At 39.3% G+C, this 24307-nt stretch overlaps 1 protein-coding gene across 1 annotated transcript in view; it reads right to left on the bottom strand.

Moving 5' to 3' along the window:
* Window positions 1-13576, bottom strand: part of Atp10b (ATPase phospholipid transporting 10B) — a 256073-nt gene extending 242497 nt beyond the window's left edge. Inside the window, exon 1 of the mRNA XM_017597619.3 lies at window positions 13296-13576. The gene's annotated coding sequence lies outside the window, so the exon portion shown is untranslated. The remainder of the gene's footprint in view (window positions 1-13295) is intronic.
* Between the last annotated feature and the right edge of the window lie 10731 nt (window positions 13577-24307).

Raw genomic sequence — 24307 nt, 5'->3', positions numbered from 1 at the left:
TTCTGGAACTTATTAACTCTTCATGAACCAAAGAGAAAAAGAAAGGAAAAGAAAGAAATCATTTACACTGATAACATGTACAGACACACAGGCACAGGCACACAGGCACAGACACACAGGCACAGACACACAGACACACACAGACACACAGACACACAGAAACACAGACACACAGGCACAGACACACAGACACACAGACACATAGGCACAGACACACAGACAACATAGACACACAGACACACACACAGTGACTGGGTCCAACCACCTATCTCAACAATGACAATTTCATAAGTGTTCATGCATATTTATATAATGTACATATACCTACACATGTATTTATGTATGTACAACCATATAGATGTATAAACACATTTGATACACGGAGCTGAGCCTCAAATGCCACACACATACATTTGGATGGATGGGCAGAATCCCTCAAGCCACCACTTTATGAATTCTTTCTTGCCTTTTTATATCTTCTTAAACAAAAATTCCTTAGAAAACTACCTCATAGATAAATTGTTACCAAAAGGGAAGTTACAGAAGAATGTCAATAGTAAGTTCAAAGCAGTGTTTTATTCTATAAGCTCATTGTAAGTTCAAAGCAACAGTTTTATATGGCCTTGCTTTATCATAGAATATACCTGTGGCTTCATCCTTGGATCTGACCTTGAATGAATGTTTTTTCTTGATCACAAATATGTCCCAAGACTATGTCTCCTCTTAATGTAATTGTGAAGGCTCATTGAATTCATTCTTATGCAGCCTTTCCTTACTATTCTATCAGGAGAGGGCACATTCTGTTCTGGGTTCTAACTTTATTACAGCTTTCTGGCAAAACAACTAAAATAATCTCCTTCAAGTTTCTTCTTTAAATAATTAGACTCAAATCAGGAATTCTATAAAGTCATCAATTCATCTAAACAGCATTAACTCATGAAAATTCATCTTCATGTTGATCTGCAGAGAATTTGCTCAATAAGGTGGACTAATGCCCAGGAATCACTAGGCTCTGTCATAGTGACAGGAAAAGCACATCAGCAGCAAGAAACAATCCTGGAATGAAGTCTCTAAGGACCCTGCATTGTTAGACCTCACCCACTGTAGGCCATGAAACATGGTGGGCCATCTTTGAGAAACTCACTTCCAATGCCTTTAGCTTTCCCTAGGTAGCTCCGAACATCCCATCTCATCAGTCAGGTCTTGATTGTTTCCTGTCATTGTTAGTTACAGTCTTTGAAGGCTGCAAGGTATCTTACTATTCTAAGAAAGTGTGTGTGTGTGTGTGTGTGTGTGTGTGTGTGTGTGTGTGTGTGTATTCTCTTTTCCAACTAAGAAGGTTTTTAAAGGAAGCATTTAAAAGGCCAATGACTATAGACATAAGTGGACTGTGTCTTTACCTATCCTATTGTGAATAGTTTGATATAAAACAGGGATGATTTTAGATGATTCTTTACAAGACCATAAATGCCTTGAGATCAAGGGTTATATTTTACTTTTCTCCCTGCCCTTTAAGTTACTAGCATAGTGCCATGCTATTGTCAAAGCAAAAACCTTGTAAAATGTCTGTTGGGGTAACTTTTGAAAGGGAAAAAGAACATACTATAGTTTCTTTCCCTAAAATATGTCATTGTTTTGAAACACAGCAGAGCTTCTAAAGTATGATTAAGTCTCTCTACCAAGACACGTTTTTCTTTAGTGAAATTATAGTAAATGTAACATTTTTTTCCTGCTAGTCATTAAAATATAATTTGTTGTTAGTGATACTCTCTCAAGTCAATAATCCCTAGCAAAGAAACCATCCTACAGAAAACAAAGACATTGCCTTCAGAGGAGGAATGTAAGTGGATACAATTTATTACTTTAAAAATAAATATCCACCAATCTGCTTCATGCCTTAGCCTCAGAGAACTTTTTGTTTTTTGAGTTATCTCTCCATGATTAGTCTCATGGTTTCCTTAAAGACATTCCTATATTTACTATTAGTTTACTAGAATGGATTAACTACTCCTGTTCATAAAGGTGTTTAATGTCTCAAACATGTGCTCAAAGTTATCAGAGCCACATTCTTCCACATCAGGATTTGGTGATGCACACTGAGATTGTGGGAACATTTAGAAACTGAGTTCTCTCACTCAACCTCATGTTAGATTTATAGGATTATGTCAAGACTTAAAGACAACTTTGGTTGTCTTTCTAAAAGAATCTGGTATGCTCTTTAAAGCCTCAGGTTTCTAAAGAATATTTTATTAATTCATAATGCATTTTCTGCTTCTTGCAGCATCAGTTTGTAAAATCGCATGGTACAGTTGGTACAAGATATTCTTTATATATTTTTTAAAATAATTTTTAAGAATTATCCTTTCATATATTATACCTTGACCAAAGTTTCCCCACCCCCTCATCCCTCCAGCCCTTGCCATTTTCCTCCTCTCTATTCCAGATCTCCCCTACCTCCCCTTTCCCCTGAATCTTTCCTGCCTTCCAATCCCCAGATTTCCACATCTTTTCTTAGAACAGAGCAGGCCTCACAAGGACATCAACAAACCATGACATAACAAGCTACAATAAGACCAGGTACATACCATCACATCAAAACTGGACAAGGCAATCCAGTAGAGGGAAAAAGGTCCCAGAAATAGGCAAAATGGTTTCTCAGAAAATTGGAACTCTATCTACGTTGAGACATGTCATTGTCTTGGGCCTGCCCTCCTGGGTCATGCCACTCCTTGGGCATATAGCCAAAGGACACTTCATCCTATCAAATCCTCAGCTATGTTTATAGCGTTTTTACTCATAATAGCCAGAGACTGGAAACAACCCAGATGTCCCTCAACCAATGAATAGATAAGAAAATGAGGTACATTTGCACAATGGGGGATTACTCAGTTGTTAAAAACAATGACATCATATCATGATTGGAATTTTCTTATATTGGATATGTTATTCCTGGGTGTAGAATTTATCCTTATCCTTGTTCTTGTTAGAGTAATCCAGTGAATGTAAGTAATCAGGCCTAAATAGATCATCAGAATGAGGTGTGGAAATAGTTCTTAAATTATAAAGTGGGAATGAGAAGAATCTCAACAGGTAAACAAATCTTCATCTGTCATGCAAAACCAACCACCTTCACTTTCCTGGTCACGTACCATTCCAAGTCTGCTCTGAGAACCTCACAGTATTTGACTGAGACTTTCAAGGTCTAGAATTGAATGAAACAAGCACTTTCATGATGCCAAAGAAACTTTTTTTAAAAAAAGAATGTGTTTTTAATAAATGGTACCAGTCTGTTGGATAACAAGCCTTAAGGAATATTATTTCGCTAATTAAAATAGATTCAACTTATTTTATGTACAAGAGAAACTAAATCAACATTCAAAAATGTGCATAAAAAAATCTTTGCCAGCATCAGGAGGAAATATTGGCAAAATTTTTCTAATTTGAACCTGTGAAGTAATTATAACTAAAAGTTTAGATATGAAAACAGTAATAAATTCACTATATGTGGCAAATCACCTTGAGACAAATCAAAAGACCAATTGCAAATGGAAAGTATTCCTGACACACCACAGAAAAAGTTGAATGTCCTTAACATATAAAAAAATTAACACAAGTAGGAGTGTAGAAATAAATTATAATTCTGTTGACAAATGGGCAGAGGGAATAAATATAAAACATAAAATCATAAAGACATGGGGCTTGATTTATATGAAAGGGCAAACAGCTTCACTTACAGTGAGACAAACACTAGCTACAACTCATTGAGATGTTATTTCTCATTCTTCAGATTGACAAAACTTCAAAGCTTGACAATATAGTTTGCTCAATGGGCTGTGGGGAAATAGGCTCCTATAGGCACTACTAGGAGAAATACAAACATGTGGAAGTCAGATAACAATTTCAGTGCTTGATTCTATCCATCTACTATAAGTTCTGAGGCTTGAATTAAGCCATCAGGCTTGGGGGCAAGCTCCTTTTTTCTGAGCCATATAATTGGTCAGATAACAATGACTACAATAAAATGTTTCCCTCAACCCAGCAATCCCAGTTCTAGGAATTTATGCTGAAGACACAACCTTAATAGGAGGACATGTCACCATTCTATTCATTCCAAGGGCATCTGTAGAAACTGCTGGAAGATGTAAGCATAGGAGACTGGCTGAATAAATGATAGGACATGCGTTCATTGATCCGATCATTGCCTAGCTGTGAGTAAACAGGGTAAATGGTTCATTACATAGATTGAGCTATCTTTGAGAAGTTATTATTAAATGAAAAAAGAAGCTTTTTCAAAGTTGTTACACATTATGTCGTGGAAAAGACAGAAGGGGTAAGGAGAAAATATATACACATTTACTTAAGTTTATATAGAGAGAGGAAGAATGAGACACAGAAATACTTTGGCTGGTGGCATAGGATAGGAACAATGGAACAGAGTGTTTCAGGGCACTGTGACACATCTCTGTGTATACTTGTGCATAAGTTTTGATGGAGAAGTGTGTCAACTCTCTGAGACCCAGCGAAGGAAGAAAACATAAGACTACCAGCATCAGATAGCAGTTATATGGACATGTTTACTCGTATAGAAACCATCAAACTATATGCTTGAAATTAGTTCTCAGTGTGTATGTGAGATAAATAAAATATTATATAAAGCCAATCATTCTGAACAACAAATCTAATGAATTTCACATCAGATGTTGAACTGTCTTTCAAATTGAAGACAAACTAAATGTAGTGTTTCTATATACCCAAGGAAGTATAAGACCCTATAAGAAAGTATAGTAGCGAATACTATGTGTTCCACTTTCCCTATATACTCATTATATAGTATAATTCAACAAAATCACAACATTCTACTTTATAAGGCTTATTTAAAATTTATTATTTCTAGAATTTTCTATATAATTTCCTTGGGTTAAATTTGAGTGACATAAGTATGATCATAGAAAGGTGAAATGACAGATAAGGGACGACTACTGTCCTTTTCCTTCAACACAATATTCACTAGTCTGTAATTATGACTTTATGTTCCTACATCTCTGACTAGATTGGGAAATTTGGAAGGAGATGGACATATCTTATTTGTTGCTAATTCCATATTTATTCAAACATGATATATGGAAAGTATCTAATTCTTGCTTAAATAAAAAAAAAGGCAGGAGTGGTCTAGAAAAATGATCTAGTGGTTAAAAGTGGTTATTGCCCTTGAAAAGGATCAGAGTTCAGTTCCTAGTACGCAAACTAAGTGGCTCTCAGATGCCTGTAACTCAAGCTTCAGGAGTCTCTGACATCATCCTCTGGTCTCCATGGGCACATGCACTACTCCTAGCTACATAACCCCTCCCCCTCCCCTTCTGTCTTCCCTTCCCTCTCCCCCTCCATCTCCCACTCCGCCCCCCTCTCTCTTCCCTTTCCCCTCTCCCTCGCCCCTCTCCGCCCTCTCCTCACACACACCAACTTGTACAGAGTGAGGGGGCATGTAATTAAAAATAAAATAAATCTTACAAAAGATTTATGGGTGAACTAAAATAGATTCTGATTCATGTATATTTCTTTCCCCACCTTATTCAAATGCTTCAGTAACACAGCTCTCATCTCATATATAGATTCTTCTTTGACAGATTCTCATTATTTATGATTATTCATACCCAACCCCAAAGATAGAACATTTATAAAGGGAAGAGAACACAAACTATACAAAACAATGATTTTTCTTTTTACTATCTACATACGCAGATTCCAACATTACGCAGTGTATAGCCCATGAGCCAGTCAGTATCAGCAGATGAAATCTACAGAAGCTGAAAATAATTTGAGTTTGACTTGTTTTTATTTTTCTAGGTCCTTGATAGATATCATTAAATTATTTTTTTGCATTCTCTGAGTTTTTCCCTTTAGGTAAACACTCATAGCTATAAACTTTCATTTTACACAGGCAAATCTAAATTAATAGGCAGAGGGAAAATAAAGGACGGGCAGAGATAAATTAAGAAGAGACTAAAAGGGTTGGGGATTTAGCTCAGTGGTAGAGCACTTGCCTAGCAAGCGCAAGGCCCTGGGTTCGGTCCCCAGCTACGAAAAAAAAAGTGCTAAAAGAAGAGACTAAAAGAAATACTAAAAAGAAGAAATAAAACATAATTTGCTCTTGGAAAAGGTAAGTAAGATTGAGAAGTCTTTGTTCAAACTAACTAAGATAAAAGACGACAAATTTATAAAACTAAGAGGTGAAAGGGGGACATTATAGTTGATACTAATGAAATTCAGAAGATCATTATGTAATATTAAAAGCTTACATTCTACTAAACTGGAAATCTAGAAAATTAGATAGATTTCAAGACACCTGTGACCTACTGAAGTTAAATCAACACAATACAAACAAACTAAACAGGTGTATAAGGAGCAGTGCAACTGAAACATTAATAGTGTCAGCCAGAAAAGCTTCAGGGTAGATAGAGTCTTTATTGAATTCTACCAGTTCTTAATACACACACACACACACACACACACACACACGAATATGATAAATCTCTTCAAACTTCTTAAAGGAGAAAGGGAAGGAATGCTATAAAATTCAGTTAATGAAGCAAGAATTACCTTGCTTTCCAGGCTGTATAATAATATAACCACGAAGGCAAATGCTACTTCACTTTCCCTGATGACTAGACATCTGTCTAGATGACTGGACAATTCAAAACTGAGTTGAATGACACACTAAAGAGATCATACAACATGATCAATTTCATTACATTCTAAGAGTGAAAGAACAAGTCTACATGTGAAATCACTCAATGTAGCTTAGTACATAAATAGATGTAGGGACAGAAATTACAGTTATCACAGTGGAGTTCAAAAAGTATCTCTGACACCTTTTTAATCTTTCGTGATAATATCCCCGATGTGAGTAGGAAGGAAAGAAACATACCTCAACATAATAAATGCTACATATGACAAATATATAAGCAATATAAAAAATGAAGAAATATTGAAAACATTTGCTCCAAAACTAGGGATGCTAATGAGGTTGTCTTTTTCTTCTTCATTCTTGAACAGAGTGCAAGGGCTGTTAGCTAGAGCAATTGAACAAAGGAAACAAAAGGGATACACATAAGAAAGGCAAAACCCAGATGGTCCCTTTATTTGTAGATTATATGACCATGTATTCAAAGTCTGTGAAAGATGGGGCTAAGAAGATAGTTCTTTAGATCAAGTACCAACATGTGGACCTGGGTTTGATCTTCAGAAGCCATGTAAAACAGCTGGCCATGACGACATAGTAGCATATAGCCATGTAATTTTAGCACTGGGGCAGCACATGCTGACAGATTATGGGACCTGCTGACCAGTCAGCTGAGCATAGTTTTCTAGTTCCAGACCTTATTCTACCAGCAAAAGAAAGACAGAGTCTTCTGGAATGACATGAGAGATTGTTTTCTGGCCTTTGCACATATGTATATAGCTGTTCATGAGGTACTTTCACATGTGTATGCACATGTACACACACACACACACACATACTCAATTTAAAATTAAACTACAGAACTTTAGTAAAAAAAACAAGCATGCTACTAGCACAAAACAGACATGCAGATTAATGGAATTGATATTCAGAAATAAACCTATGCTGATTTCTGACAAATGTGAGACAAACAAACCAACAAATCATACATTAGCTTCTTCATATATAGCCTCTTCAAGGAAATAGTATTGGGAAAATCAATTATCAATGCATAGTAGAATGAAACTAGATTGACACCTCTGACCTCGCACAAAAATGTATTCAGAATGGATCAAAAGACATTAGTGTAAGACATGAAACTTTGAAACTGCTAGAGACAAACAAAGGTATTGACCTTTAAGGTATAAGTATAGACAAAGGCTTTCAGGAAAATACTTCCAAGCAAGAAATAATGGCCAAGCACTGACCAGTGGGATTTTATGAAATTAAAAGAAACTTTTGTACAACACAGAATACAAAACAAAACAAAACAAAACAAAAAATCCAGCATGTAGAGACATCTCACAGAATGAAAAAAAATATTTGACAGCCATGTTTCTGACTAGATTTTATATATATGCATGCATACATATGCATTTTTAAAAGAGTATACATGGAGTGGTCTGAGGCCTCTGGCACATAAGTAGCAGAGGACTGCCTTACCTGGCTTCAGTGGGAGAGGACACACATAATCATGTAGAGAATTGATGCCTGAGGGAAGGGGAGTACTGGGGCTGGGGGTTGAAGTGGGGATGGGTTGATAGGTGAGAGTGATAGGTGGGTAGGTGGTAGGGTGGGGGGTGGGGGGTGGGTGGTAGGGGTGGGAGCCACAGGGTGGGAGGGTGGGGGTTGTAAAGATGGGAGGGAAGGGTGAACACCCTCTCAGAGGTAAAGGGGAGGGGGAAAGAGGGTGACAAACTCTGGGAGGGGGACCGGGAAGGGGAGCAACATTTAGAATGTAAATAAATAAAATCATTGAATAGTAAAAACTATGTAAAGTCTCACACAAAATTATAAAAAGATTTTAGCTTAAAATTGTGTGAGTGTGTGTGTGTGTGTGTGTGTGTGTGTGTGTTTTCATGGAAGTCAGAAGACAGTAGCAGTCGTGGGAATCAGAGTATAGGCTGCTGTGAGCTCCCTGGCATGGGTTCTCATGTAACCCAAGACACAGAACAATGATTTAGGTCCTAAAGATAAGGTACTGAAGGCCAGATTCTCTGGGTTCTAATTTTGGCTCCACCTCTTTCTTCCACATCCTGATGGATAAACTGGTCCATCACCATGGTCATGCCACAGAGTTAAATGATAAATGTAAATGACCCTCTCTAGGCATGGACTAGCACTGGCAGGAGAACTCAGTGAACATTATCTATTCTGGTGATTTCCAACAAGATCATCTTAATTCTCAGAACAAGTGGTGAAGCCATGACATTGCTTTCTTAGATTGTAGATAAGGAGACTGGAGCACATGGGCAAAGAATTTTAACCCTTGCCTTACACAAAGATTTTCAATTAAATGTCTACTGATTCAAGTAGAGTAGTTTTGACAGAAGGCTGGGCCTTTTTCATAGACCATTACATGAAAGTCAACATACAACTTTATATTCTGATTAGGGGAATATTTTTCATTATTGTTTTCTTATTAATGTTTTAGGTGTCTAGATTAGTAATCATGTCATAAGCAATAAATAAGCTGATGAGTGCAGTCTCTGACATCATAGCATGACCATGTTGGTGCAGTCCCTTACTCAAGTCTTCGCCCTCCAGAGTGCCACACATCCCATCCTACCACGCCATGACATGTGGAGAGGGGAACTTGGCATCTGCCAAGAAGATTTCATTCTGTCCAACTGGGTTTGTATTTTGTACAAGACCAAAGAAACACGGTGTTCCATTTTTTCCTTCTTAAATAGAGTAAGTAGTCAAGCAAGTCCCTAGAGAAGTAACAAGATCTGATTGAATTTTTCAGTTTTTTTTTCTGTTATTCTATCAAGTTCACTTGACAGCAGAGGACAAACTGCCTTTCAAGTGCTGTAAGTGAACGCATCAGTGATTCCGAAGGAAAAATGCAGGTTATTAAGTGGGAACAAGTCTCTCTGAATATATTTACACCAACTCAGGGAAACCATTGTCCTCAGAAACCTCTGTGACAATCTATTTTCTAGTCTCGGTAATGCTTTAAGTCTGACAGATGATAATAAAATACAGCGAAATTACCTTTGAGCTCTGAAATGTACATCAGTCTCCACACCCTTCATGTCTTGATTTTTTATTTTTCCAACACAGCCATCTATTTTCAATGTTATTCCCAAGCACTTGAATTTGATGTCAGGGGAATAGAGCTACTGGTACCAAAGTCATACTCATAGGGAATGCAGAATTTATTGTCTGTATATGTATATACCTATGTACAATGCACATGCACCAACACATATTCAGAATCAGCAGGACCTTGAACCTCGTTGCTTTCTTCATTATCATCTGACAAATGAACAAATAAAATATACTCTAAAGATCATAAACTTTGAAATCGGGCTTGATATCAGGCCCAATCTTAGTTGGCTTAGCGTAAGTTGATGACTGCTGGTGGAGAGGAAGAAGTCAGTTTCCTTCAGGGATGTGGCTCCTGGTAAGATACTCGTGTTCTTAGCTGGATAGTGCCACACCCATGTGCATATGAGCAGCACCAATTGGACTTGGTGGGTTATAAAAAAAAAGAGGACAGAGGGATATGGGGGAGGGAGGAGTCTGGATATAAACAAAATACTAATTAAAGTACATTGTACACATGTATGCAATTGTCAAAGAATAAGTTGTTTTAAAATCAGGTTTGAGGCAATGTGTACGTGGCAAGGACATAATGAATTCTGAGGCCTATAACATTCATGTTCGATGTCAGTCCTCCTTTTTCTTCTATGATGGCAGTGTCGTTGTCACTTTGTAGATGAGAAAACTTGGGGTAAGGAGATAACACAGGGTTGGGGAGATAACTCCATTGATAAAGTGTTTACTGCTCAAGCAGGAGGACCTGGGTTTGATCTCTAGAACCCATGTACAAAACCAGCCATGGTGACGAGTGCTTGTAATTCAAGCATTGAAGAGGCAGAGATAGATAGATCTGGGGCTATCTGGCCAGCGAGCAGCATAATTGTGAATTCCAGGTCCCAGCAAAAGATCCTTCTTGAAATAACCAAACAATAAAAAAGGAACAAAAACAAAAATAAGGTAAATGACTCCTGATAAGCTCCTGAGATTTACCTCTGGTCTTTAAGTGCACACACACACACACACACACACACACACACACACACACACACACACATACACGAGACACACGGGGGGGTATGGATTAAACAGATAACAAAAGGTTAGAATCGTGGAATTGTATGAACATAATGAAGCTTTCTTCAGTGTCTCAGCCTCTTATCCCTGGTACAGAATTTCAATTGTCTTACTTTTTTCTATAAATGAAAATGTGAATACTTATAACAAACGAATCTTAAAATTACCCTCTAAGAGTGCCATAATGAGAACTTGAACAAGATTTCATTAAATTTTAGAGGACACTGAATTTGTACCCCTCTTTGTAGTTAAGAGATCAGTCATGGTTATGGCATGGTTATAGAGCCAATAGAAGCTAATCATAGCCAATGATATTTCAGAACAGAGTCAAGATAAGAAGAGATAATGTGTCCTATCTGAGCTGGTACTCAGTTGTCACCTGCTCACCATCGTCTCATCCAGGGTGTTCTGAGCACTGTCCTGGTGTCTGTCTTCACTTTGAGGACCACAGCAGTTCATAAAGTGGCAGGGTAGATTTCTACATGATGCTGTTCTGAACTTAAGAGACCAGAAGCCTCATCTAAAGCCTTGTTTAAAACAGACCTTGAGTTACGTTGATTTTGGTGTGTCTGGGTTAAGGGCCCAAGAGGTTGCATTTCTAACTGGTTCATGAGGAATTCTAGAATATCTGGATCAGAAACCACATTTGGAAAAACCACTGTCCTGAGCTATACTTGGCATATATATATATGTAAAAAGTTTACCATCGAGCTTGTTAGTGGGGCATGGAGCTGGCAGTTTCATTGAATTGACCCGATGAGACAAAGTGATGTAGAGAAACAAACAAAAATCTGAGCACAATGAAGCTCCAGAAGGTTTAGCCCTTCAGAAGCAAATGTGAGAAAGAAGAAATTAGTAGGAATTGTTAGACATAGAGGTTAACGCAGGACTGTCTAGCTAAGTTTTACCTTTAAGAGAGTGAGTAGATAAAACCAGCTTTGGAAGTCCAACCTGCATGAATTTATGTGAGTCACAACCGTTATTTCTTATCATGTGATAGGTGCTATGGAGAATGGCTACATAGTAAATCCAACAACCCTGGACTTAGGGCCTCTGGCTCTCGCATTTTGTGTAAGTAACCCAGAACTCATTTCCCTAGATTTCAGTTTCGTCTCATTTAAAGCAGACATCAAGCCCCTTGTCTTCTTCCTAGCTCTATTCTTTTGGAGTGGCGGCCTTTTTCAGACAGATTTATTAAAGCCATGTGCCTTAAAAGATAATGCTCCCCTTAGCATAAGGAGAATATAGTTTGAATGTAAACTCAGCATGTGGGGCTCAATATTCAGTGACGGGGCTATTAATCCATGCATATGTGTACTTCGCTGCTACATTCTACAAGAAGTACACTGGGAAGTCTAAAAGATCCCGACTCCTTCAAGGTAGATATCTAGCATCACTAGGTTGCAAGCTGAGGAAATAAAATATCTGACACAGTTTTAAAAAGCCATCGATGGCAATGAAATGAGGAACTCAGTCGGTGTTATTAAGGGTAATTATAGTAACATGTAGAAAGAAAACAACATCTGTGGTTTGCCTGACTAATAGCTTAATGTAACAGCGAATGTATTAATGGAATAACACTCCACATGTGCTCAGACTGCATTTGCAAGATCTGGAAACAGAGAGGCAGGGGAGAAGAAGGAAGCAGGTGCCAGATCGTGACTGGAAGTCACGCTCCACTTTGACTCCCGTGGTCAGAATTATACAGCCAGTGTAGAGAAAAAGTTACATCTTCATATGTCCATTTCTGGAGATGAAGCTTTCAGCTCCTCAATAATTTGCTTTCAGAAATTAACCTTTCACCTGGTGGTTCAGAGATGCAGTGCTCACCAGGCTAATGGCACACCAAAGAAGATCTGGGTTGAAAGCGATCATCTGAGAGACCTACCTGTGTGCACAAAGCTTGTCCTGCAGGACACAGCTAACACATATATACAATTTAAAACAACAGCTTTTTCCTTTGAACTTAGGGGAAAGCCAGAGTCCCCCAGCTATTATTTGGAAACTCTGCAGGGTGCCAGCTTCCCAGTTTATCTTGAGGAAATTGAGAAGCCATACAGAGATCTCATTCTATTTCTCCAAGCTGTCCTTTCTTTCTATTTGAGAACAGGGCTCTAATTCCATTTGCTTCTGCAGGCTACACCGGTTGAATGCAGGATATATTATTTATCATAAAACATGCTCGGGCACATCCAAGCTGCAAGCTCTGTCACACAAGGAAGTAACATTTGCCTTCAGCTTATCATAATGAAATCAATTGCAGAAAAAAAAAAGATAATACAATGTTCTATCAGAGAAGGGATGTGAATCGTGTGCCCAGCAACCCAAATGAAATTTCTAACACGGTGTTAAAAATGTAGTCATATGATGGGCCTGACTCAGAATTCAGAATCCATGATGCTAAGAGGCAATTATCCTGACATTGTATCTGTGAAGGCAAAGAGCTTTTACTTACCCAGCAAAGCTGATTGTCCCTACCGAGCAGACTCCATTAGAAGGTATGGAAAACAGTCCTTGGGAGTGGTGTAGTCTCTGCCATAAAGCATGGTTGAAGTTTTTCTCTTTTCTATGGCATCTTTCATCTCTCTGATTATGTCAAGGCAAGGCCTTAAGCTAACAGCAATTTGGTAACTCAGAGAAGAGACACAGGAAAGAAATAACCACAGCCAATGCAACAAAAGGCGACAAGGAGCTGCCTCACCAGACCCAGGAGTGAAGAGAGAAGAATGGCAAGCTTGTGAGTGTGGGGCCTGGGCCAGAACAGTGAAGGCTGTGTTCTCCTCTCGGCTCCACATGGAGAGAGTAGCATCACTGTTAGATGTGGCTCATGCATTCATTTCTCCTTTCTGTCAATCAATGAGCTAGCCATATAGAAATTCCTAAGGGGTTTCATTCTCTATGCATGGTACAAAAATGACTTTGCCCATTATGTTTGGAGCATGTAGTTAAGTGTGGGACAATTATAACCTTGTTGTTCTCATTTGGGGGCCTGGAATGGAATTCAGTTGCTGGGTTTCAAGAGCTCTTAAGGAAAAAAAAAGACTTTTAGCAGTGACTTTTATGTGTGTGCGGGTGATGAATTTGCTCTCAAAGCTTCAGAAGTGTCATTCTGCAGTAGTCATAGTTCCTGCTGATTACTGTCTGATTATATCAAATCTGAAGAGAGGGGCCAATATATCATACTTCAGACATACAAAAAATCAGGATTATTTATGGGTTTAATGATAGCTTCAATTCATGTATGATCCTTTTGCTGAGTTGCTTCTAACCAAACTAGATGGGGTAATGAAGGAAGTCAATTGTTAGAATAATGGATAGGTATTGATGGACCCATAAACAACAGATAAAGAAGAATAGTCAACAAGCCTACCTTGGAGATTGCAAGAGGAGTTTGGGACTCAGAAGATATGGGAAGAAACAAATATCTCATGCCATAATTGCTGAGGAATTGGTTAATTTTTTTATGTTAACTTGTTGTGACCTCGAGTCACATGGCAAGAGAGAACCTCAATTGAGGAATTATCCAAATCACATTGGCCTGTGATCACGTCTGCGAGAGATTGCCTTGACTGATGGTTAACAAAGGTGGGCCCAGACCACTGTGGGCAGCACCATCCCAATGTAGGTCTAAACAATGTCAAAAAGCTAGCTGAGTATAAGCCCATGAACAAGTGAGCCAGTAAGGAGTATCCCTCCATGGTTTCTACATTAGTTCCTTCTTGAGTTTCTATCCTGACTTCCCTCAATGACGGACTAGAACTTGAAATAGAGGTCAGATAGAACCTTTCGTCCTCTAAGTTGCTTTTGATATTGGTGTTTATCATAGCAACAGAGTAAAAGAGCTGGGTTAGTAATTGTGAACTTTATATTTAGTTAGGTATCTTTTCCAGATAACAAAGTAGAATTCTGGACATAGAAATTTACCAAAGGAAAAACAACTTGTAAAATCCAAATAGCTGAGAATTCCTCTAGGACCAGGCACTTCCTGTGTTTACCGGGAATCCCACACACGCGGATCCCGGCCCGCAGCAGCTCTCTGCTCCCAGACCCCGTGGGAGAGAGACCTCACGCCTGGTCAGGTGGGCACTCCTGAGGCTGCAGAGCGGAAGAGACCACAAACACTGCCCACCCCTGCCCACATCCCTGGCCCAAGAGGAAACTGTATAAGGCCTCTGGGTTCCCGTGAGGGAGGGCCCAGGAGCAGGAGGACCACTGCCCCTGAGACACTGCCAGAACCTGAAGGAACAGACCACATAAACAGTTCTCTGCACCCAAATCCTGTGGGAGGGAGAGCTAAACCTTCAGAGAGGCAGACACGCCTGGGAAACCAGAAGAGACTGCACTCTGCACACATTACTGATTCCAGAGGAAAACACCAAACGCCATCTGGAACCCTGGTGCACTGAAGCTCCCGGAAAGGGCGGTGCAGATCTTCCTGGTTGCTGCCGCCACAGAGAGCTCGTAGGCAGCACCCCGCGAGTGAATTTGAGCCTTGGGACCACAGGTAAGACCAACTTTTCTGCTGCAAGAGACCTGCCTGGTGAACTCAAGACACAGGCCCACAGGAACAGCTGAAGACCTGTAGAGAGGAAAAACTACACGCCCGAAAGCAGAACACTCTGTCCCCATAACAGGCTAAAAGAAAACAGGAAAACAGGTCTACAGCACTCCTGACACACAGGCTTATAGGACAGTCTAGCCACTGTCAGAAATAGCAGAATAAAGTAACACTAGAGATAATCTGATGGTGAGAGGCAAGCGCAGGAACCCAAGCAACAGAAACCAAGACTACATGGCACCATCAGAGCCCAATTCTCCCATCAAAACAAACATGGAATATCCAAACACACCAGAAAAGCAAGATCTAGTTTCAAAATCATATTTGATCATGATGCTGGAGGACTTCAAGAAAGATGTGAAGAACTCCCTTAGAGAAACACAGGAAAACATTAATAAACAAGTAGAAGCCTACAGAGAGGAATCGCAAAAATCCCTGAAAGAATTCCAGGAAAACACAATCAAACAGTTGAAGGAATTAAAAATGGAAATAGAAGCAATCAAGAAAGAACACATGGAAACAACCCTGTATATAGAAAACTAAAAGAGGAGACAAGGAGCTGTAGATACAAGCTTCACAAACAGAATACAAGAGATGGAAGAGAGAATCTCAGGAGCAGAAGATTCCATAGAAATCATTGACTCAACTGTCAAAGAGAATGTAAAGCGGAAAAAGCTACTGGTCCAAAACATACAGGAAATCCAGGACTCAATGAGAAGATCAAACCTAAGGATAATAGGTATAGAAGAGAGTGAAGACTCCCAGCTCAAAGGACCAGTAAATATCTTCAACAAAATCATAGAAGAAAACTTCCCTAACCTAAAAAAAGAGATACCCATAGGCATACAAGAAGCCTACAGAACTCCAAATAGATTGGACCAGAAAAGAAACACCTCCCGTCACATAATAGTCAAAACATCAAACGCACAAAATAAAGAAAGAATATTAAAAGCAGTAAGGGAAAAAGGTCAAGTAACATATAAAGGCAGACCTATCAGAATCACACCAGACTTTTCGCCAGAAACTATGAAGGCCAGAAGATCCTGGACTGATGTCATACAGACTCTAAGAGAACACAAATGCCAGCCCAGGTTACTGTATCCTGCAAAACTCTCAATTAACATTGATGGAGAAACCAAGATATTCCATGACAAAACCAAATTTACACAATATCTTTCTACAAATCCAGCACTACAAAGGATAATAAATGGTAAAGCCCAACATAAGGAGGCAAGCTATACCCTAGAAGAAGCAAGAAACTAATCGTCTTGGCAACAAAACAATGAGAAGAAAAGCACACAAACATAAGCTCACATCCAAATATGAATATAACAGGAAGCAATAATCACTATTCCTTAATATCTCTCAACATCAATGGCCTCAACTCCCCAATAAAAAGACATAGATTAACACACTGGATATGCAACGAGGACCATGCATTCTGCTGCCTACAGGAAACACACCTCAGAGACAAAGACAGACACTACCTCAGAGTGAAAGGCTGGAAAACAACTTTCCAAGCAAATGGTCAGAAGGAGCAAGCTGGAGTAGCCATTCTAATATCAAATAAAATCAATTTTCACCTAAAAGTCATCAAAAAAGATAAGGAAGGACACTTCATATTCATCAAAGGAAAAATCCACCAAGATGAACTCTCAATCCTAAATATCTATGCCCCAAATACAAGGGCACCTACATACGTAAAAGAAACCTTACTAAAGCTCAAAACACACATTGCACCTCACACAATAATAGTAGGAGATTTCAACACCCCACTCTCATCAATGGACAGATCATGGAAACAGAAATTAAACAGAGACGTAGACAGACTAAGAGAAGTCATGAGCCAAATGGACTTAACAGATATTTATAGAACATTCTATCCTAAAGCAAAAGGATATACCTTCTTCTCAGCTCCTCATGGTACTTTCTCCAAAATTGACCATATAATTGGTCAAAAAATGGGCCTCAACAGGTACAGAAAGATAGAAATAATCCCATGCGTGCTATCAGACCACCATGGCCTAAAACTGGTCTTCAATAACAATAAGGGAAGAACGCCCACATATACATGGAAGTTGAACAATGCTCTACTCAATGATAACCTGGTCAAGGAAGAAATAAAGAAAGAAATTAAAGACTTTTTAGAATTTAATGAAAATGAAGGTACAACATACCCAAACTTATGGGACACAATGAAAGCTGTGCTAAGAGGAAAACTCATAGCGCTGAGTGCCTGCAGAAAGAAACAGGAAAGAGCATATGTCAGCAGCTTGACAGCACACCTAAAAGCTCTAGAACAAAGGAAGCAAATACACCCAGGAGGAGTAGAAGGCAGGAAATAATCAAACTCAGAGCTGAAATCAACCAAGTAGAAACAAAAAGGACCATAGAAAGAATCAACAGAACCAAAAGTTGGTTCTTTGAGAAAATCAACAAGATAGATAAACCCTTAGCCAGACTAACGAGAGGACCCAGAGAGTGTGTCCAAATTAACAAAATCAAAAATGAAAAGGGAGACATAACTACAGATTCAGAGGAAATTCAAAAAATCATCAGGTCTTACTATAAAAGCCTATATTCAACAAAACTTGAAAATCTGCAGGAAATGGACAATTTCCTAGACAGATACCAGGTACCGAAGTTAAATCAGGAACAGATAAACCAGTTAAACAACCCCATAACTCCTAAGGAAATAGAAGCAGTCATTAAAGGTCTCCCAACCAAAAAGAGCCCAGGCCCAGACGGGTTTAGTGCAGAATTCTATCAAACCTTCATAGAAGACCTCATACCAATATTATCCAAACTATTCCACAAAATTGAAACAGATGGAGCACTACCGAATTCCTTCTATGAAGCCACAATTACTCTTATACCTAAACCACACAAAGACCCAACAAAGAAAGAGAACTTCAGACCAATTTCCCTTATGAATATCGACACAAAAATACTCAATAAAATTCTGGCAAACCGAATCCAAGAGCACATCAAAACAATCATCCACCATGATCAAGTAGGCTTCATCCCAGGCATGCAGGGATGGTTTAATATATGGAAAACCATCAACGTGATCCATTATATAAACAAACTGAAAGAACAAAACCACATGATCATTTCATTAGATGCTGAGAAAGCATTTGACAAAATTCAACACCCCTTCATGATAAAAGTCCTGGAAAGAATAGGAATTCAAGGCCCATACCTCAACATAGTAAAAGCCATATACAGCAAACCAGTTGCTAACATTAAACTAAGTGGAGAGAAACTTGAAGCAATCCCACTAAAATCAGGGACTAGACAAGGCTGCCCACTCTCTTCCTACTTATTCAATATAGTTCTTGAAGTTCTAGCCAGAGCAATCAGACAACAAAAGGAGATCAAGGGGATACAGATCGGAAAAGAAGAAGTCAAAATATCACTATTTGCAGATGATATGATAGTATATTTAAGTGATCCCAAAAGTTCCACCAGAGAACTACTAAAGCTGATAAACAACTTCAGCAAAGTGGCTGGGTATAAAATTAACTCAAATAAATCAGTAGCCTTCCTCTACACAAAAGAGAAACAAGCCGAGAAAGAAATTAGGGAAACGACACCCTTCATAATAGACCCAAATAATATAAAGTACCTCGGTGTGACTTTAACCAAGCAAGTAAAAGATCTGTACAATAAGAACTTCAAGACTCTGAAGAAAGAAATTGAAGAAGACCTCAGAAGATGGAAAGATCTCCCATGCTCATGGGTTGGCAGGATTAATATAGTAAAAATGGCCATTTTACCAAAAGCGATCTACAGATTCAATGCAATCCCCATCAAAATACCAATCCAATTCTTCAAAGAGTTAGACAGAACAATTTGCAAATTCATCTGGAATAACAAAAAACCCAGGATAGCTAAAACTATCCTCAATAATAAGAGGACTTCAGGGGGAATCACTATCCCTGAACTCAAGCAGTATTACAGAGCAATAGTGATAAAAACTGCATGGTATTGGTACAGAGACAGACAGATAGACCAATGGAATAGAATTGAAGACCCAGAAATGAACCCACACACCTATGGTCACTTGATTTTTGACAAAGGAGCCAAAACCTCCAATGGAAAAAAGATAGCATTTTCAGCAAATGGTGCTGGTTCAACTGGAGGTCAACATGTAGAAGAATGCAGATCGATCCATGCTTGTCACCCCGTACAAAGCTTAAGTCCAAGTGGATTAAAGACCTCCACATCAAACCAGACACACTCAAACTAATAGAAGAAAAACTAGGGAAGCATCTGGAACACATGGGCACTGGAAAAAATTTCCTGAACAAAACACCAATGGCTTATGCTCTACGATCAAGAATCGACAAATGGGATCTCATAAAACTGCAAAGCTTCTGTAAGGCAAAGGACACTGTGGTTAGGACAAAACGGCAACCAACAGATTGGGAAAAGATCTTCACCAATCCTACAACAGATAGAGGCCTTATATCCAAAATATACAAAGAACTCAAGAAGTTAGACCGCAGGGAGACAAATAACCCTATTAAAAAATGGGGTTCAGAGCTAAACAAACAGTTCACAGCTGAGGAATGCCGAATGGCTGAGAAACACCTAAAGAAATGTTCAACATCTTTAGTCATAAGGGAAATGCAAATCAAAACAACCCTGAGATTTCACCTCACACCAGTGAGAATGGCTAAGATCAAAAACTCAGGTGACAGCAGATGCTGGCGAGGATTCGGAGAAAGACGAACACTCCTCCATTTCTGGTGGGGTTGCAGACTGGTACAACCATTCTGGAAATTAGTCTGGAGGTTCCTCAGAAAAATTGGACATTGAACTGCCTGAGGATCCAGCTATACCTCTCTTGGGCATATACCCAAAAGATGCCCCAACATATAATAAAGACACGTGCTCCACTATGTTCATCGTAGCCTTATTTATAATAGCCAGAAGCTGGAAAGAACCCAGATGCCCTTCAACAGAGGAATGGATACAGAAAATGTGGTACATCTACACAATGGAATATTACTAAGGTATCAAAAACAATGACTTTATGAAATTCATAGGCAAATGTTTGGAACTGGAAAGTATCATCCTGAGTGAGCTAACCCAATCACAGAAAGACATACATGGTATGCACTCATTGATAAGTGGCTATTAGCCCAAATGCTTGAATTACCCTAGATGCCTAGAACAAGTGAAACTCAAGAGGGATGATCAAAATGTGAATGCTTCACTCCTTCTTTAAAAGGGGAACAAGAATACCCTTGGCAGGGAAGAGAGAGGCAAAGATTAAAACAGAGACTGAAGGAACACCCATTCAGAGCCTGCCCCACATGTGGCCCATACATATACAGCCACCCAATTAGACAAGATGGATGAAGCAAAGAAGTGTAGACCGACAGGGACCAGATGTAGATCGCTCCTGAGAGACACAGCCAGAATACAGCAAATACAGAGGCGAATGCCAGCAGCAAACCACTGAACTGAGAATAGGACCCCTGTTGAAGGAATCAGAGAAAGAACTGGAAGAGCTTGAAGGGACTCGAGACCCCATATGAACAACAATGCCAAGCAACCAGAGCTTCCAGGGACTAAGCCACTACCTAAAGACTATACATGGACTGACCCTGGACTCTGACCTCATAGGTAGCAATGAATATCCTAGTAAGAGCACCAGTGGAAGGGGAAGCCCTGGGTCCTGCTAAGACTGAACCCCCAGTGAACTAGACTGTTGGGGGGAGGGCGGCAATGGGGGGAGGGTGGGGAGGGGAACACCCATAAGGAAGGGGAGGGGGGAGGGGGATGTTTGCCCGGAAACCGGGAAAGGGAATAACAGTCGAAATGTACATAAGAAATACTCAAGTTAATAAAAAAAAAATCCAAATAGCTGTAAAATACAGACTAGAAAGTTTTCACTTCTTCTTTAAAAGGGGAACAAGAATACCCTTGGCAGCGAATGGGGAGGCAAAGATTAAAACGGAGGCAGAAGGAACACCCATTCAGAGCCTGGCCCACATGTGACCCATACATATACAGCCACCCAATTAGGCAAGATGGATGAAGCAAAGAAGTGCAGGCCGACAGGAACCGGATGTAGATCGCTCCTGAGAGACACAGCCAGAGTACAGCAAATACATAGGCGAATGCCAGCAGCAAACCACTGAACTGAGAATGGGACCCCGGTTGAAGGAATCAGAGAAAGGATCGCTTCTCGGCCTTTTGGCTAAGATCAAGTGTAGGAATCAGAGAAAGGACTGGAAGAGCTTGAAGGAGCTTGAGACCCCATATGAACAACAATGCCAAGCAACCAGAGCTTCCAGGGACTAAGCCACTTCCCAAAGACTATACATGGACTGACCCTGGGCTCCAACCTCATAGGTAGCAATGAATATCCTAGTAAGGCACCAGTGGAAGGGCAAGCCCTTGGTCCTGCCAAGACTGAACCCCCAGTGAAGGTGAATGTTGTTGGGATGGTGGTAATTGGGGGAGGATGGGGAGGGGAACACCCATAGAGAAGGGGATGGGGAGGGGTTAGGGTGATGTTGGCCTGGAAACTGGGAAAGGGAATAACAATCGAAATGTAAATAAGAAATACCCAAGTTAATAAAGAAAAAAAAAGAAAGAAAGAAAAAGAGAAAGTTTTAAGAGTATAAAATCTACCCAATTATACAGAGGTTGTAATTTTTAAAAGAGGATCTTGGCACTTTACAGTTTACCCTTTGCAAAATATGAGCGCCTTTTACGCCTCTTTTCTCTCAGAGTCCCCTGGCTTCTGGGCACTATGTGGCTGGGTATTATGGTCCGCTTTAATTGTTGAACATTTATACCATAAAGTCGCTAAAGGCTGTTTGATGCTCTGGTACTTTTCTTCTACCTGAGGAGGGATGTCAGGCAGGGAAGCGGATGAGTCTACTGGCGGCCACATAGGAAACTGCTGGCAGATACAACTTCAAGACACGGGGCAACCTTCCTCCTCAAAGTATGAGTTGATTCAAAATGTCAGTAGCTCTGAGGCTGGGATACCTGCCCAAAATACACCCTAAACTCCTCAGGTGATGCAAGAGGACATGTACACTTGATTTATTGAGTAAATGACGTAAGTTTATGGCCCCTTTCCAAGCTAATTATGACTCCTTATCCAGATAGAAGGTAAGCAAACTTAAAGAAGCCATGTGAAGTCTCGGTATAGGCCTATACCAAATTAATTTGATTTGTTAAATAATTTTTTGCAGGTAGTGATAAAGTAACAATGAAAAATCTTCATACTACACAGTATTTACAGTCATAGTAAGGGTTAACCAAAACCAACAGTGAGCTGCAGACTACCTTAGTGTATAATGAATTTCTTGGTCTTTTGCCATTTACTAATTTATGTAAAAGTCAATGTTCCTGTACCAGATGTTACACAAGGTTACTGACCTATTGACATGTTTTGCTTAATTGGCACAGGCTTCAATTTTAAATTAATTGGGAGTGCTTAGATGTTGGGAGATTTCTCATTATAAAGCAGGCTCACACATTTTATGGAACAAGCCCCCAAATGCCAAAAACAGGAGCCTAGTCTCACAAATTAAGAGCGTGCTACTATTGAATAACAACAATTACTGTGGGCAGGACCTAGTTATAGGAATCTTTTACCTGGCCTGCTCCGTAAGCTAGGCCTCATTTTATGTCACTGTATTATAGCTTCTGGATGACAAGATTGTGTTCTGTCCTTATTTGTTTTCTGTTACTGTGAAAAAAAATTGACCAACCAACCTGGGCCAGAAAGGGCTTATTTTATTTTTCAACCTCAGGATACAGTCCATTAGGGAAGAAAGTGAAGGCAGTAACACAGAAGCAGAAGATGAACCAGAGACCATGGAGGAATGCTGCTTACTGCATGCTGTCCATGGTTTCTTCAGCTTGTTCACTTAAACAACCCAGGACCACCTGTCCAATGATGGTACCACCCACAGCGGGCTGAGCTTTCCTTCACGTGTCAATCATTATCAAGAATGTACTTATAGATATGCCTACAGGCCATATTTGATTGATGGCTTTCTCAATCAAAGCTCCGTCTTCCATGGTGATGTCAGTTTGTATCAAGTTGACAAAACTTACTAGCACATGCTTATACTCCTATGCCAACCGGTATGACATGATATAATGATGATGTCTGTCAGAAAGCCATCTGAAACTTTGTCCAAAGTAATTGCTATAAAGTCAAGTGTATACCATATTTTGCCCACATCTTTTTTTAAACTCACCATTTTCCGAGTCTTCCTCTGACTTTCTTCTCTCCCAATTTTTAGTTAAAAGGTGATTGATAAGGAGGAAACTGATGACCCCACTTTAGCCATTTGGGTAGAGTACCACAGAAGTCTTTTCTACCCATCCTATCAGCCTGTTCATTTTCAGAATATAAAACCATGAATCAAACATCCTCAAATAAATATTTTTGCCTATTGTGTATGTAAATTAATGAATAACTTACTAGCATTTGCATAAAGTAAGTTTCAGAATAAAAATATTGAATACTGATATGGAATGTGTTTATAGCCAAAATTCAAATGCGTATTTTCTAGAGTCAGGTCACGTCGTTAGGAGGTCATGCAAAAGAGCTTAGAATTCTTTGACTAACGATTTGCTCAAATTAATGCATGAGGGGGAAAGAGATTAATTGTTATATTCATAAACTATGGACAAGGTTTTGCATTGTTTATGCTGTGAAGTAGATAGCATCTATAATGATTAATGTCAAATGTAAGGAGAATTAATGAGCTGTTGGGAATATATTCATTCTATTTATATAGGACAGTGGTTCTCATATGATTTTGTGAATTGGTGATCTTTTACATTCTTCAAAATTATTTAGGACTCAAATGAGTTGTTTATGTGGATTGTATAACTATTTCCTTGAAGAGAGACTTAATTTT

The sequence above is a fragment of the Rattus norvegicus genome, chromosome 10 (genome assembly GCF_036323735.1).
Source record: "Rattus norvegicus strain BN/NHsdMcwi chromosome 10, GRCr8, whole genome shotgun sequence".
Classification (NCBI taxonomy): domain Eukaryota; kingdom Metazoa; phylum Chordata; class Mammalia; order Rodentia; family Muridae; genus Rattus; species Rattus norvegicus.
Note: the sequence above shows the minus strand (reverse complement) of the source record. Positions and strands in the feature narration are given on the sequence as shown.